Genomic DNA, 16772 nt, shown 5'->3' with positions numbered 1-16772 from the left:
CAATTGGTGAGCAACAACAACAATATGTTCAAATGGCATACCCTCAACAAGGTCAAATGGTATATCATCAACAAGGTCAAATGCCATATCCTCCTCTCAATCCTCTCAATCCTCCAATGGTCCTTAGGGATCGTTACACTCCAAATCAATATAATGCACCCACTTGCATTCAATTGCCAAATTTCCGTGCTCATCATTATGAGATTAAGGCTTCCACCATTAACATGTGCCCCTTTTTCTATGGGTTGAGCAATGAAGAGCTTTATAAACATTTAGATGAGTTCTTGGAAGTTTGTTCCACCGTGAAAATCACGGATGTTCCGGAAGAAGTCCTAAAAATGAAGCTTTTCCCTTTCACTCTTCGGGATAAAGCTAAATATTGGTTTAACAACTTGCGGCCAAATACAATCACCTCTTGGGCATAATTGCAACAAGAGTTCCTAAAGAAGTATTACCCCGCAAGTCGAACCGATGCCATGAGAACTTTTATTTATGAATTTAAACAACAAGAAGGAGAACCCCTTCATGAAGCATGGAAACGTTTGAATGACTTGCTACGAAAATGTCCATATCATGACATTCCTAAATGGCAATTAGTTCAATGTTTCTTTTCAAGTTTATCCGATGCCAATAAGGGCATTGTTGATGCTTCTTGTGGCGGAAGCTGCATAGAAAGAAATGAAGATGAAATTTGGCTTCTTTTCGAAAAAATGAGTGAAAACTCAATGCATATATCTTCATCTTCTAGGGGTGGTCACCTAGAAAATATGGGAGGAAAGAAAGCTCTAAATTAAATAGACTCTTCCATGGAAATTGCCGCCGAGGTCAAAAATCTTACTCAAAGATTTGATAAATTCCTTTTGAATCAAGGTCCGATAATTCAATCTTATTCTCATCCTTCCAATGAAATGTGCATGACTTGTTCTAGTTACACTCACCATACTTCAAATTGCCCTCTTGGACAAGTCATACCAAGTGAGTCTCAAGAACAAGCAAATGCAACTTTCATTCATCAAGGGAACAACCCTTATTCCAATACTTACAATCCGGGGTGGAAAAATCATCCTAACTTTGCATGGAGAAATCAAGGAGACGGTGCAAACCTTCCTCAAAATCAAGGTTACCAAGCAAAGTATGTTCCCCCACATCTCCAAAATCAAAATCAGAATTCTCAAGGTTACCGTCCTTCATTCTATCCTCAGAATGTGAATCAATACTCTCAACCTCAAGCATCAAATTCTCAATCCTATTCTCAACCTCAAGCATCAAATTCTCAATTTTACTCTAATCCAAATCAAGCGCCTCCTAAAAGTTCCGCTTTTGAGGACAAGGTCTTGCAAGCCTTAGGTGATCTTCGAAAAGATAATCAATTGTTTCATTCTCACTCTCAATCAATTGTAAAGCTTGAAGCTCAAATTGGGCAATTAGCTAATTCTTTAAATGTGAGAGAGAAAGGTACGTTGCCTAGTCAAACTGAGACCAATCCTAAGGGGTAATTTATGGCGCAAGCAAGTCCTTCATCAGAATTTTCTGGAAATGAGCAAGTTCAAGCAATTACTACCTTGAGGAGTGGTAGGAAAGTGGATAATAAGGTAGAGGTACCTAAGGAGGATAATGAACTGAAGCAACCAAGTGGTAGCATCCGTCCCATTCCAAATCTTATTCCTATTTCTTTGGATGCTAGTGGTTCCAAAATGGACATTCTGTCATCTTCATCATCATCTCCCCAATTAGAGAAGCCTTATGAGCCAAAAGCTCCATTTCCTCAAGCTTTGAGAGAGACTTCATCATTTGGGAGACAAGAAGGGAAAATTCATGATATGATGGAAGTGTTTAAACAAGTAAAAATTAATCTTCCTCTTCTAGATGCAATTGGGCAAATTCCACCATATGCAAAGTTCTTAATGGACTTGTGCACACAAAAGAGGAAGAGTAAGGGAAGGGACCTTAAGAAAGTGCTTTTAACGGAACAAGTGAGTTCCATCATTCTGTCTAACACTCCTCCTAAGTTCAAGGATCCGGGTGCTCCGACCATTTCTTGTGTTATTGGAAACCAAGAGGTTCGTAGAGCCCTCCTTGATTTAGGTGCAAGTATCAATCTCATTCCATACTCTGTTTACTTGCAGTTAGGATTAGGGGACTTAAAGCCAACATCGGTAGTAATCCAACTAGCCGATAGATCAATTAAGAAAGCAAGGGGAATTGTTGAGGATATTCTAATTAAGGTTGATAAATTTTATTTCCCGGTTGATTTTGTGGTACTAGATACTGAGCCAGTCCCTAACCTCACCAATCACATTCCAGTCATCCTAGGAAGGCCATTCCTTGCCACTGCCAATGCCACCATTAATTGTAGATCCGGCATTATGGACATCTCTTTTGGCAACATGATGGTTAAGCTTAATGTATTCAATGCAAGTCAACATCCCACAGATGAAGATGAGTGTTTCCTAGTAGATGTCTTGGATGAAACCATAGAGGAGACTCTTCCCTCTATTTTATCTAAGGACTCTCTTGAGGCGTGCCTTTGCGAAATGTTTGAAAGTTGTGGTTTTGACACAGAAGGATCCAAAAGTGAGGTGAATGCTTTAATGGACTCTGTGGCCACTTTGGATTACCCACCTTGGAAAAGAAAGAAAGAACCTCTTTCTTCACTCTCTAGTACTCCACCAGTTCCATCTCTCATCTCTCCTCCTATTCTTGAGCTTAAGCCCCTTCCATCAAATCTGAAATACGCCTTCTTAGGCCCAAAAGAGACTCTTCCGGTTATCATTGCTTCCAATTTTGAAAATGACCAAGAGAATGATCTTTTGGAAGTGCTTAAAGCTAACAAAGAAGCCATTGGATGGAGTGTGGCTGACTTAAAAGGCATTGACCCTTCTATTTGTATGCATCGCATACACATGGAAAAGGATAAAAAGCCATTTAGGGGTGCTCAAAGGAGATTGAACCCAAATATGAAGGAAGTTGTCATGAAGGAGGTTGTGAAACTTCTAGATGCGGCAATCATTTATCCTATCTCTGATTCCAAGTGGGTTAGTCCAACTCAAGTGGTTCCCAAAAAGTCAGGAATCACAGTTGTTGAAAATGCTAAGGGTGATCTCATCTCGAAACGCACCGCCACTTCATGGCGTGTTTGCATAGATTACCGAAAGCTGAATTCTGCCACTAGGAAGGACCATTTTCCATTGCATTTCATTGACCAAATCTTAGAAAGATTGGCTGGGCAACAATACTATTACGTCCTAGATGGTTATTCGGGGTACAATCAAGTGGCCCTAGATCCATTAGATCAAGAAAAGACCACATTCACATGTCCTTTCGGTACATTTGCTTATCGACGGATGCCTTTTAGATTATGCAATGCTCCTGTCACTTTCCAAAGGTGTATGATGTCAATTTTTTCGGACATGGTGGAGAAGTATTTAGAAGTCTTCATGGATGACTTCTCGGTTTTTGGGTCCTCATTTGATTCGTGTCTCCAAAATCTCAAAAAAGTGCTTCAAAGATATCGAGAGACTAATCTTGTGTTAAGTTGGGAAAAGAGCCATTTAATGGTTCAAGAAGGAATCGTGCTTGGACATGTCATCTCTAAAAGAGGAATAGATAGAGCGAAAGTTGAGCTAATTTCTGAATTGTCTCCACCTACTACGGTGAGAGAAATCCGCTCCTTTCTAGGACATGCCGGTTTTTATCGCCGGTTCATCAAAGACTTTAGCAAAATTGCTAGACCCTTGTGCGACCTTCTTGCCAAGGAGACTCCATTTGTCTTTGATGAAGCATGCCTAAATGCTTTTCATCAACTTCGCACTCTTCTATCATCCGCTCCCATCATGCAACCTCCAAATTGGTCATTACCATTTGAGATTATGTGTGATGCTTCCGACTTCGCAATGGGTGCTGTTTTGGGGCAAAGGGTAAGTAAACTACCATATGCTATATACTATGTGAGTAAGACTTTCTCAGGTGCCCAATTGAACTATTCTACCACCGAGAAAGAGTTACTTGCCGTAGTATATGCCCTTGATAAATTTCAGTCATATCTCTTAGGATCCAAGGTAATTGTGTTTTCCGATCATGCTGCTCTTAGGCATCTTTTAATGAAAAAGGAAACCAAACCTCGCTTGATAAGATGGATCCTACTTCTTCAAGAATTTGACTTTGAAATTAAGGATAAAAAGGGCTCCGACAATGTCGTTGCCGATCATCTGTCTAGATTAATGGTTGAGTCTTCTCCAAATCTTGAAATTCATGAATCATTTCCTGATGAACAACTCTTTCAAATCTCAAATGGGATGTTGCCTTGGTTCGCTGACATTGTTAATTATCTTGTAACCAGCAAACTTCCCATTACTTGGTCAAAACAAGAAAAGGACCGATTCTTTGCTACCATCCGGAAATACTATTGGGAAGATCCCATTCTGTTTCGTTATTGCCCGGATCAAATCATAAGAAGATGTGTGCCAGAAAGTGAAGTTCCGAGCGTCCTTGTGTTTTGTCACACACTTGCTTGTGGTGGGTATTTCAGTGGAAAAAAGACCGCTTTGAAGGTTCTTCAGAGTGGGCTCTTCTGGCCCACTATCCACCGGGATGCCTATAACTTTTGCAAGGTGTGTATTCGGTGCCAAAAGTTGGGATCAATGTCAAAGAGAGACATGATGTGTAATACCCCTAGTTTTCAAAAGGATAAAATGGGAATTTAATTTTGATTATCTAAGTGACTTATGTACTTATTTGACTAGTTGTGTTTATTGTATTTGTTTAAATTAATTGCTTGATTAATTGTGTGTTTAAATTAATATTGTTTAAGTGTGTTTTATTTTGTTTTTCATTTGACTTGAAATTTTATGTGTGTTCTGTGTGGTTTTTAGTCATAATTATTTATTTATTTTTTTTCCTTAATTATGTTTAAGGGTAATTAATTAATTAGTTAGTTAATTTTATTCCAGATATATGTATAATGAACGTAACTGTTGTGGTCACTTGTTTATCACCATGTTGGGTGATAATTAGGTTTAGGGTGTTATGATTAAGTAATTAGGTAGCCGACTTGTAGTTGGGCTAGACTTAGGGTTAGGATTACTGGATTTGGGATTAGGGTTTCAGAGGAGTCTATATATATATAACGATATATGTTGCAAGGGTTTTTGGGAGAAAACCCTATTCACGTAGGAGTAATTTAAGAGGAAAAACAGAGATACATAGAGAGGGTTGTATACACTTCAATGTGTATATTCTTGTGTAGTCTGCAAGGGTTAAAATAAAACATTATTCACGTAGTATTAATCTATGAAGCTAAGGAGGAAGAACAGAGGAATGGAACAATGGTCAGAGGTGGGAGCAGTATAAGAGAATTCTGAAACTTAGAGACGATGCGGCTGTAAGGTTTCAAAACGAAATCTAAAGGCAAGTTTCATTCTCTCCTTCCTGTAAACTTGTGTTCTGTGCATTCTAAATAGACTCCAGGAATTTAATTAAAACTTCTAAAACAAATTTTATGCATATTAGTTTAGTTTGAAATTTGGTTAAGGTATAATAACTGAAGATGGCTTTCCTTGCATAAATTGTTAGATTATGTATTAAACCTCTGTAAATTAATTCATAATGGAATGTGAGGTGTTGTTATGATGGTTAGGAAGTTAATTAACCTTTATAATAGAATTTTGACACATGTGATCAGACTTTAGATTGTTCATATGTTCAGTTAACTGTGATTGGCGTTTTTGGATACGGTTTTGTTTTGTTTTAGATTTTTGTCAATTAATGCATGCTGGATGGTGAGAAGTTTCTAGGGCTTTAAAAATTTAAATTGAACCCTAGGAATGTTAAAATACTTGGGACAGGAACGTCGGACTTTGCCGGAAACGCAGAAAAATTCATCGGACGAAGAAGAGACGAGGCAGAGGGGTTCTCAGGGGGGAGAGCCGGCTCCCGAATGGTGGGAGCCGGCTCCCATGAAGAGAGAGCCGGCTCTCCATGAGGGAGAGCTGGCTCTAGAAGCCTAGGAGCCGGCTCCAATAAAGGGGAGCCGGCTCCCATGGGAAAAAAAACCCCTACGGGGTGTTTTCTGTAATTTTTCCGGAGTTCTGGGGTTAAACGCAAATACTGAAAATTAAAGGGGGTTTCAAATATGTTAAAATTAACCTATTAAGACCCTTAAATAGTTGGTTTATGCTAGGGTGCTAATCTTAAGGGGCATCAGGAAACAGAAACGTGGAATAGGCATGCTGTCAAGGAAGGATGAATGTTTAAGTTAATAAGTTTGTTTTAATAACTTAAACTGACTGGTATCGAATTACTTTTGGGATGTTATATAAATTATTTATATACTTTAATGGAGGCCAGAAAGTTTGGTGTAGGATATGGGCATAGACAGTATTAACTTAGATATTAAATGGTATGCTGTCAGGAGTGGTAGGAATTTTAGTTGCTAGTTTTGGTTTAGCGAACTAAATGGACTAGTATGGGAATACTGTTGGGGTTTCATATAATGAGTAGTTTGGAATTCAGAGTGTCATATTATATCAGGCACAGGTTTTGGAGTGGAGGATCAAAGGGACGTCATGTGGTGTAAATGCTAACTTTCATGCTGTTAAGGATTTGAGGAGGATTTCATTACTTGTCTTTGTTTTGGCAATTTAAATAATATGGTATGAGAGGATGGTTTGGGTTATCTAGTATAATGTATTTAGTTCATATTTCTGGCTGATCATTATAACAGGTTATGGATGTTAATTGATGAACTGTTTAACTTCTGTTTTATCAATTGTATGGATGTAGATAATATAAATTGTTTATCAATACTTTAACAATTTATTTAGAGGATTAATGATTATAATCATATACTGGATGCATAATAGGATCTTAATAATATCTGTTTTCTATTATGCTGGTTTCTGGATTTATTTGATGTTCTAATGAATGTGCATCGTTTATGGATCATTTGCATTATATGTACCGGTATGGGACGGTGATATATCAGGGATGGATTAGATCAAAAAGCTAAGTCCTACCCCTTCTTACATATGGAATGGATTAACTAAAATAGTTAACTCCTACATGGATACATGTCCTGTCAACTAAAACAGTTGAACGACATAATGGATGCTTGTTTTATCTTTCGGCATTAGGAAGGAATTTATATATATATTTATGGTACTGTGATACGAGCTTGAGTCTCCTGATCACGGTTAGGGTGCGTATATCGCAAAGGTTGAGTAGCTAGATATAGCAAATGTTCCCTGGTAGGTCTAGGTACTTGGCCGCTGAAAAACGTGTTTTATATGTCACCTTCTACCCAGGCTGAACTATGTTATAGGCTAGTGAGCATCCTATAGTGTGTATTTATATATCTATGGACTATTGTAGATATTGCCGAGCTATCTAGGATGTATCTGCGTATCGGGTTTATGTACGGATTGTAGTAGGATGGAACTTGCATGTGGGCCTGACCCACCTTTATTTTTCAGGTGTTCGTGAGTACCAGGCTTAGGGTTTGATCGTGGTGATGCAGATACAGTCACCCACTCTTCCGACTACATATGATTTTCTTTCTTATTTTGGTTTTGGATTTTAATTCTGTAAATGTTTACCAGTTGGAAATATTAGGGGTCCACTAGATGGATTCCCAAGTTGTACGGATTGGAAATTTTATTTATATTAAAACTTTTATTTTGGAGGTTTTACAATTAGAATTCTTTTCAGCGTATAATTATGTTATTCTTAATTCAGTTTTATTCCTGCTTGTTTATATATTGATTGTCTGGTATCCTTCGGATCTGTGCCCGGACTTGATCACCCGTGGTTCTAGAATCGAGGGGTATCACATGATGCCCTTAACTTCAGTCTTCGTTGTTGAAATCTTCGATGTATAGGGCATAGACTTTATGGGACCATTCCCAATGTCTTATGGCTTTCAATACATCCTCGTTGCCGTTGATTATGTTTCAAAATGGGTTGAGGCTTGTGCTACCAAAACGAATGACCACTCCATGGTAATTGCATTCGTTAAATCAAATATCTTTGCTTGTTTTGGTATGCCAAGGGCTATGATAAGTGATGCAGGAAAACATTTCTGTAATCAATTCTTGAAACAACTTTTCTTGAAATACTCCGTCACACATAAAGTGGCCACTCCCTACCATCCCCAAACAAGCGGGCAAGTCGAGGTGTCAAATAGGGAAATCAAGCATATTCTTGAGAAAACTGTCAATCCGACCCGAAAAGATTGGTCAAGAAAATTGAACGATGCTTTGTGGGCTTACCGGACAGCTTACAAGACTCCAATAGGCATGTCTCCATATAGACTTGTTTATGGGAAGCCTTGTCATGTTTCGGTTGAGCTAGAACACAAAGCACTTTGGGCAATAAAAAGGCTCAACTTTGATCTTGATAAGGTTGGAAATGACCGTTTACTCCAACTCAATGAGCTAGAGGAATTGAGAAATGATGCCTATGATAGTTCAAAAATTTACAAGGCAAGGACAAAAGCATTTCATGATAAACATATTGTGAAAAAGTCCTTTGAAGCCGGTCAAAAGGCTTGGTTATTCAACTCTAGGCTCAAATTTTTCCCTGGAAAGCTTCGAACCAAATAGGAAGGCCCTTATCAAATTATCTCCAGCTCATCTCATGGGGCGGTTGAACTTAAAAATCTAAAAGATGAAGGGACCTTCAAAGTTAATGGTCAAAGGCTTCAACCATACATTGATGGACAAAATTTTCAAAGAAATGTGGAATCTGCCCTCTTGGTAGATCCCATTTACTTTGAAGATTGAGAACATCTCACGTCTTTTTAGCGACGTTAAACACTAGTTGTATCGAGTTTCTCCTTCGTTGCATTTTAATTTCTATTTTATTATTATTTTTCCTTTTGTACATTTACGCATTTTTAAATTAAAAAAAAAAGTGAAAAAAAAAATTAAAAAAAAAAAATTGTAAATGAGTAATGTAGGTTGGTGTTTGATTTTATTTCTATTTTATTATTATTATTTTTATTATTTTTGTATATATTTCATGTTAGTTTTGATTTATTCAAAAACATAAAATTTTTTTTTTTTTTAAAAAGTATTTTTTTATTTTTATTTTTTTTATCTATTTTTCATTTTAGTGTATATATTCTTTTTAGTTTTGTTTTGTTTTATTTTTTTAAAAAAAAAATTAAAAAATTGAAAAAAAAAAGAAAAAGAAAAATCGATCCCCAAAATGGGTGGGAGATCGATCCCATTTTCTTGGCAGAGAGCAACAAAAAAAATAGGCCAAGTGGATTGTTCCCCCGTCCAAAGGGATCGATCCCATTTTACTTATATTTCTCCCTTCTCATTAAACAGTGAAGGGGACATTTTTTGCTTAAAATTGTCGATCCCCCATCAAAGCAGATCGATCGCACCTTAGCCCTTGAAACCACGAATACATTCCTCTCTTCTGTTGCTTGAAATTCTGCTTCTTCCCCCAAAAATCTCTAAACCCAATTTCATTGTCCAACCCTCACGGTTTGCTCTTCTCTTCTCGCGGCTGTTCGTAGTTCTTCTCCGACGTCGAGGCTGAGTTTTTCCAGCGATTTAGGCTGGTTTCGCCAGCGATCAAGGCTGGATTCTCTCCGTAGATCGCGGCTGGTTCGTGGTTCTTCTCTGGCGATTTTGTGGATCGCCGTTTGCCGTTTTCTTGGTAGCTATTTCCAGCGATTTCAGCTTGGTCTCGCCGGTGATTTCGGCTGGGCTTATCGCCGGCGAGTTTGTGGGTCAAAATAAATAAAAAAAAAAAACAGCAACAGAACGATTTCGGCTGGGCTTTATCTTTCCGGTGAGTTTCTGTATCGCCGTTTTCTCTGGTCGTGGCTGGGTCGCCGTTTTCTTCCGGCGAGCTTTTGAATCGCCGGGTTCTTCTCTGATCGCGATCGCGACTGCTCTCTCTCCGACGAACACGGCTGGGCTCTTTTCTCCGGCGAGCTTGTGGGTAATCTTCGCCGGCGATTATTGAACTGGTTTACCTAGCGCTGCCGGTTTCTTCTCCGGCTTGTGTTAAATAAAATAAAAAAAATATGTAAATAAATAAATAATAATAATAAAATTAAATAAAAAAATACATAAAAAAATTTAAATAATAAAAAAAAAAAATTTTGAATTGTGGTTTTAAAAAAAAAAAATTGGATTGATGATTTCTTAAAAAAAAAAAAAAAAAAAAAAAAAAACAGTTGAAGTGTTGTTAAAAACAATTGCATTGATAATTTAAAAATAAAAAAATTTTGAATTTATTTATTTTTAATATAAAAAAAAAAAAATTTCAGTAGCATTCCGTCTTACTAGAGACGTTAAACTTAGCTCATTTTTCTATTTTATTTTATAGGTTATATATACATATTCTTTTTCTTTGTTTCTTAAAAAAAAAAAAAAAAACTTAATTTTCTTTCCATTTATTATTATTTGTTTATTATTATGTATATATATATTTATTTTATTTTAGTATATATTTTTCTTTCTAATTTAGTATATATTTTTCTCTCTAGTTTAGTATATTTTTCTTTGTTTAAAAATAAAAAATAAAAAATAATAATAATAATAATAATCTGGGAGATCAATCCCATTCTTGTAAAAAAAAAAAAAAAAAAAAAAATTCAAAAATATGTGTTTCCAATATGCCCTTCTGACTGGTTAGGAATGTTTTCCGATTTTATAAAGGGTTTCATCTCATATTTCTTTGCATTGTGTTATATATTATTTTGAACTGTATGCATTACTTATCCCCTGTGATATTTGCTATGAGTTTGCTAATATGGTTACACAGATAGGTTTTTGCATCTACGTTTGGAGGAGACATCTTTCCTACTGGATCATTGCCGGACTTCATAGTCTTTACCGTCACGGTATACTCTTTCCATTATTTTTCATTGTTCTCATTGCACATTAAGGACAATGTACAGTTTAAGTTTGGGGGTAAGGTCATCATGATTCATTCTATTTAAGTTAAGTTTTAAATGCATGATGAGATTTGAGATGTGTTTGACAATGATTTCGAACTTTTGAAGTATAGTTCTTTTGAAAAGCAAGTTGTTAGGGTTTATGTAATACCCCTAATTTTCAAAAGGATAGTCTCGGTATTTTGTTTAATTGTTTTCTGTTCATTAATTGTTTTTGGTTCATTAATCGTTTTGAATTATGTTTTAATATGTTTTAATTGACTTTTTTACTTATTTGATTTACTTGACTTATTTGTGTTATTTGAATTAATTAGTTGGTTTATTTGTTTTCTTTGGTTTAATTAATTATTTGAATTATTTACATTAATTGTGATTATTTATTTTTTGTAAATTGTATGTTATTTTCTGTTTTACGTTAACTTGGAATTTTATTGTTTCTTTAATTGAATTAGTAATTACATGTTTTAATTTATGACTAGGTATAAAAGTGTGGTTAGGGTTTTAGTTCTGTTTAGGTTTAATTTAATGCGTCGACAGGGTTTATAAACTAGGTTGTGTTTATGGGCCGCGTTTCAGACTTTAGATGTAATCGGACTTATGGTTTTGGTTGCCTATAAATATATAAGCGAAGTCTGCTTAAAAAAAAAAACAAAAAAATAATAAAACCAAAAAATGTCTGTGGAATTAGAAACGAGGAACAGAGAAATTTGTAGGAGGAATCGCCGGAGATCGTAGAAGACAATGTAGAGATTTTTAACAAAAATCTCAAAAGGCAAGTTCTAACCTTACTCTCTCCCTTATACTCGTGTTCTTTGCATACTCAATAGTTCCAGGATGAATTACATGAAAAAAAAAACTAAAAACGTTATCTGTTTCATGTTTAGAGTTTAACTGAAACTGAATTTGTTTCAAAATTGTAAACTGTTTAACTTTGAACTTTCTTGTTTAATTCTTGGTTTAATCCATATTAGTAGCATAATAAGGACTGAATTAAGGGTTGGAATCTTCTGGGATTAAGTTAAACTCGCTGAAAACCTATACTGTGAAGTGTCGGAGGCGTAAACGGCGACTGGAGAGGAGAACACGAAGAAGAGGAGGGAGAGAGCCGGCTCCTATTGGATTGGAGCCGGCTCTCCTTGGACTGGAGGCGGCTCCAATGGTCTAGGAGCCGGCTCCAATATTCTGGAGCCGGCTCCAGGTTGTTTGTTCGTGGTTTTTGGGTTCTGTTGGTTGTTTTTCCACTTTTCAGTGATTAGGCTTCCTAGTGATTGTTTTAATATGTTTTAGTGGAGAATGAATACTGTAATGGATGGTTTAGGAGTGGTCTAGAGTAAACATAAATATGCAAAGATCAGATTAACATAGAATTGGACACAAAGCATTAATCATTAGGATTACATGGAGTTAATTACGAATGTCTTGTAGACTTGTGTGGATTTGGAGTTTCTAACTTCCAGATTATAATGTAAAATTTCTTGTGAGAGTTTGTGCACTGCTAATTGCAAATTCTTAGAGTATACCTACATACAAGGAATCTGTATTTTTGCTAAAGATTAATTGATGATTAAACTTAACATTTAATTCGTCAATTTTGTTGAATAGGAGCTTAACAGTATGATAAAGTGTCTAGATTTATTATGCATGCCATGGAAATAAATATTATAACATTTGTTTAAGCTCTGTTAATTATGGATACCGGGAATAAACTTATGTTTACAGACACAATCCTGTGGGTGATGAGGTAACGGCTTATTGTTGGATTAATTAAGCATGTTTTTCTAGTATACTTTAATGTACTTAGTTTGGAACTGTGGGTTTTGACACTGATACGGTTAGTACTTAATCAGTGGTTGGATTTATTAAAGCATGTTGGTTAATCTATTCTAACATGGTTAGGTTGGAATTGTTGGTTTTGGCATTTATAAATTATTTAAATGCGTGGAATAGAGTAATTAATATTGATATTTATGTTTCCAATGTTAATCAATTTGTTGGGACTATTCAAGAACGGTTGTTACTACATTTTGATTTGCTTGATATGGACTCGTAGATATTGTTATGTACTTGTATATGCTCTATCAACTATCGGACGGATTGGATTGTATGTACCGGTATGGGACGGTGACATACTAGGTTTGGATTAGCTCAAATTGCTAAGTCCTACCTATTTTGGAGTAAGGGCACGGGTTATAAAATACAATCCTCTTTATATATAAGTCGGTACGGTTGAATACGCCGAGTGACTTACTGGATTTCTTGTGGATGGTTAGAAACGGAGTTTAGATATATTTTTATGCTACCGTGTCATGAGCTTGAGTCTCAGTGTCGACGGTTAGGGTGCGTATATGCAGTTGGATGTGTAGCTGACTGTGAAGGTTGAGGTATACCCTGTTTAAGTTTAGGTACTCATGCCCACTCAGGTGCGTATTGTGTGATGCCTTCTATCCAGGTTGAGACCCCCTTCATGGCCTAGCGAGAGTCCAGTAGTGTGGATATATTTATGTACGGATTATTAGTTATTGTTGAACTATTTAGTATGTACATGCGTATCGAGTCTCTTCTTGGATTGTAGTAGGATAGAACTTGTTCGTGGGCCTGACCCACTCCTATTTTTCAGGTGTACGTCAGTTCTAGGCTTGAGCTTGTTCGTGCTGAGCAGAGACGATCTTCCATTCTACCGACGATGTAGGGTTTCTTTCCAGATCTTGGATTTGGATTTTATCTTTCATTTTGCTTTCATTCAGTGTGAGATTTTTATTAGGGGTCCACTAGAGATGGATTCCCGAGTTGTTCAAATTATGGATATTTGGTTTATCAAATTTAAGTATTTAATTATTTAAGGATTATCTTTTAGTTCTCTTTTCAGCTTTAAACTTTCATTTCTTAATTCATTTTGTATTCCGTGTTCGTTATAAAATATTAATTGTTTGATATTCCCTCGGGTTTGGGCCTGGGCCTGATCAACCCGTGCCTCGGATCCGAGGGGTATCACAGTCTAATACTTCTTATATGCTCTAGGATGCCATTTAGGGGTAAATTTTTAATTTTTGATATCATGTTTGCTCTTGTGGTATACATTATCTTGTTGGTTGAAAATGCATTGAGAGTTGATTCTAGAATTCTACACTTGCACTTGCGCACACTAGCATTCAATTTGTGGGTACATGCTTAGTTGATTATTGTCTTGGTTTATCCCAATTGAGCTAGTATGCTTTGAAAGCTTTCATTCTTGATAAAATGACCTTGCAAAAAAAAGAAATAAAAGCACTCACCAAAAGTGAGGAATAAAAAAAAAAAAAAAAACTGCATTCTTTCAACATGTCAACTGATTAAAAAGGAAGACAAGGGAAGAATGTAAGATGTATGATTAGTTTGAGTTCGTAGCCTAGCCATTCCGAGTCATTACGCCCTTAGGAGTGTCTTTACACTTAACGCCCTAAGACATCTGGTTTGGGAGTCGTTGGCTCAATGCTTGTTACATGGGGTGATTAAAGAGCTTAAGGAACTTGGACATTGCACATGGTCATACATAAAAAAAAAAAAAAATGAAATCAATGAAAAAAAAAAGAAAGAATGTTTGATTAAATAACAAGGTTCATTCAATGTCTTGATGTCTAGTACTATATCTGCATGCTAGTTTGAGGGTAAGGCTATGCCATTACTTTGATTTGCTAGGATAACAACACATTTTGATGCCGGTTCACTTAAAAGGATGATAGAATTGATTCAATTTGCATGATTAATTGATTGATGTGTGGAGGACCCTTTTTGCTTACATGATGTTGAAATGTTGATAATAGCTTAGAAATGGCAGAAATTTGCATACTTGAGGTAGTCTACTTTCAACACTTGTTTAATGTGTGTCGTTGCTTCTAAAGTAAGAAAGAGCTTTTGATGTTTGTGGGTACCATTTCTGGAAACCCTCACGAGACTTCACTTGTCCACTAGGGGTAACCTAGGGGTTTAAAAGGCTTGTTGCATATGCTAAATGCAACCGTGATCCCTACGAAAGTGGTGTTATCTTTATTTGTTTTATTAGTTCATAGTTGTATATATGTTTATTTCATTTCCATGCTGTAGTTCATTGCTAGGGACTAGCAATATCTAAGTTTGGGGGCATGATAAGTGCTTAAATGTTGCACATTTCAGCACCTAAGTTAGGGTATTTCAGTTTTTGTATCTATCTTAATTTCATGTTTTAGTCCTAATTTATGTTTATGTGTATTTCAGGGCAATAAAGTTAAAATGAGTTAAGAACGGTCCATTAAAGCCTTTTTAGAGTCGAGCAAAGATATTTAGAAAAAGCTCAGAAAATGGCAAAAAGGAGGTCGCAGCCCATTGCTCGTATAGTGTGTTTATTCTTCAAAAGCGGTCAATCTCAGGCCTTTGATGATGTTCCCAAAGATGAAGAAGCAAACTAATGAGCTCGGGGCTAAAATGGACCTAAATAGGGCTTAAAGGAAATTTCCAACTCTGGGAGGATCGATCCCCCAAGGTGGGGGATCGATCCCCCAGGACTTGGCAATATTACAGATTTTTTTTATTGTTTGGGCTTATTTTGTGAACTATTGGGCTTTAATAGGATTGTTACTTAAGGCCCAGTGAGCCATTAGATTAGAGTTAGTATTTATTTTATTTAGGTGAATATTATTAGAATGATTAAGTTTTTTAATTATTATTCTGTATCGTATTTTTTTCTCTCTCTGGAAAAACACGGGAAAGAGGAGAAAAAGCAAGAACAGGCTAGGGTTTTGAGAAGAAGCTCAGAGATGATGAATCCAAGGATGGAGATTGTTCTGTCTTCAACTCCATCAACCATGAGTGGCTAATTCTCCTACTTAGGGTTGGATAAACCCTAAGCATGTAACCTATTCTCTCTCTATTTTCATACTTTTTGGGGATTTATTTATGTAATTGATGTATAGGCTTGAATAACATGATTTAATTCTTTCAATTGTTTATTCGTATTAATCTCTTGTTGTCTTATGTGTTATTGATGAATAAACAAGCTATACACTTGAATTCCTTGTAAATTAATTCTTGTGATGTCTATGCATGTGGTTAATTAGTTGTAATCATGTTCAAATTGATGGAAAATTACTTTTATTTGATGGATGGCACTACATGTTTAGGTTAATTTATTGTCTAATTGATTTTAAATTCATGTTTAATTAGTTTAATTTAAGATTAATTAATTTAATTGCAATTCAATTATTAGATAAGTAGACCATCCATACTTATGTTTGAATTCTATACTTTTTGTCACAATTGCATTATCTTCTAGATTAATGTAAGCTAGAATTGTAACTTGAATTGATGGACCATTCTTTGGATTGGTAAATTGCACTACACTTAGTGTATTTGTCATTAGGTATGCAATTCAAGCTTGAAATTGATGCTTCATACTTTTCTTTGCAAGTATTAGCTACATTAGAATTACATTTAATTATTTCCCTAATTAGTTGAAAGTGAGTGAGTTAAGGAATGTGTTTAGTGGTGAATCCTACACCCTAAGTCTCTTTCCAATCTTTTATACTCTACTCTTTATTTGCATTATTTAGTTTAAAATTAGTCTAATCACAAAACCAAACCTTTTTAGTAATCACATAAGCACTAAAGTAGAATTCAATTCTGAAAAACCTATAATTGTTTAGATCTCTTGAGACGATCCCTGCTCATTTCATACTCCATAGTATAAGTGTTTAGTGGTTTTACAAATTTTAAAATATGGTGCCCACTTGACATTATTTCTAAACCTAAAGTGTTATGCATTATTTTGTGCACACGCTCGGTCGCACCACTTAGAGTAATTACCAAAAAGTCATGCTTTCATGCCCTTTACAAGAAAAGTAAACAT

General features: G+C 35.8%; 1 non-coding gene across 1 annotated transcript; it reads right to left on the bottom strand.

Annotated features, from left to right (window-relative positions):
* Positions 1–473: 473 nt before the first annotated feature.
* On the bottom strand, positions 474–580 carry LOC132280313 (small nucleolar RNA R71). The gene has a single exon (XR_009471547.1). It is a non-coding gene; the product is annotated as a small nucleolar RNA R71 (small nucleolar RNA).
* Between the last annotated feature and the right edge of the window lie 16192 nt (positions 581–16772).

This window comes from Cornus florida, unplaced genomic scaffold (assembly GCF_030987335.1).
Source record: "Cornus florida cultivar Cherokee Brave unplaced genomic scaffold, ASM3098733v1 CherokeeBrave_3.0.0_Hap2_Chr10, whole genome shotgun sequence".
Taxonomy (NCBI): domain Eukaryota; kingdom Viridiplantae; phylum Streptophyta; class Magnoliopsida; order Cornales; family Cornaceae; genus Cornus; species Cornus florida.
The sequence above is the reverse complement of the archived record's forward strand: the minus strand, read 5'-3'. Positions and strand labels throughout refer to the sequence as shown.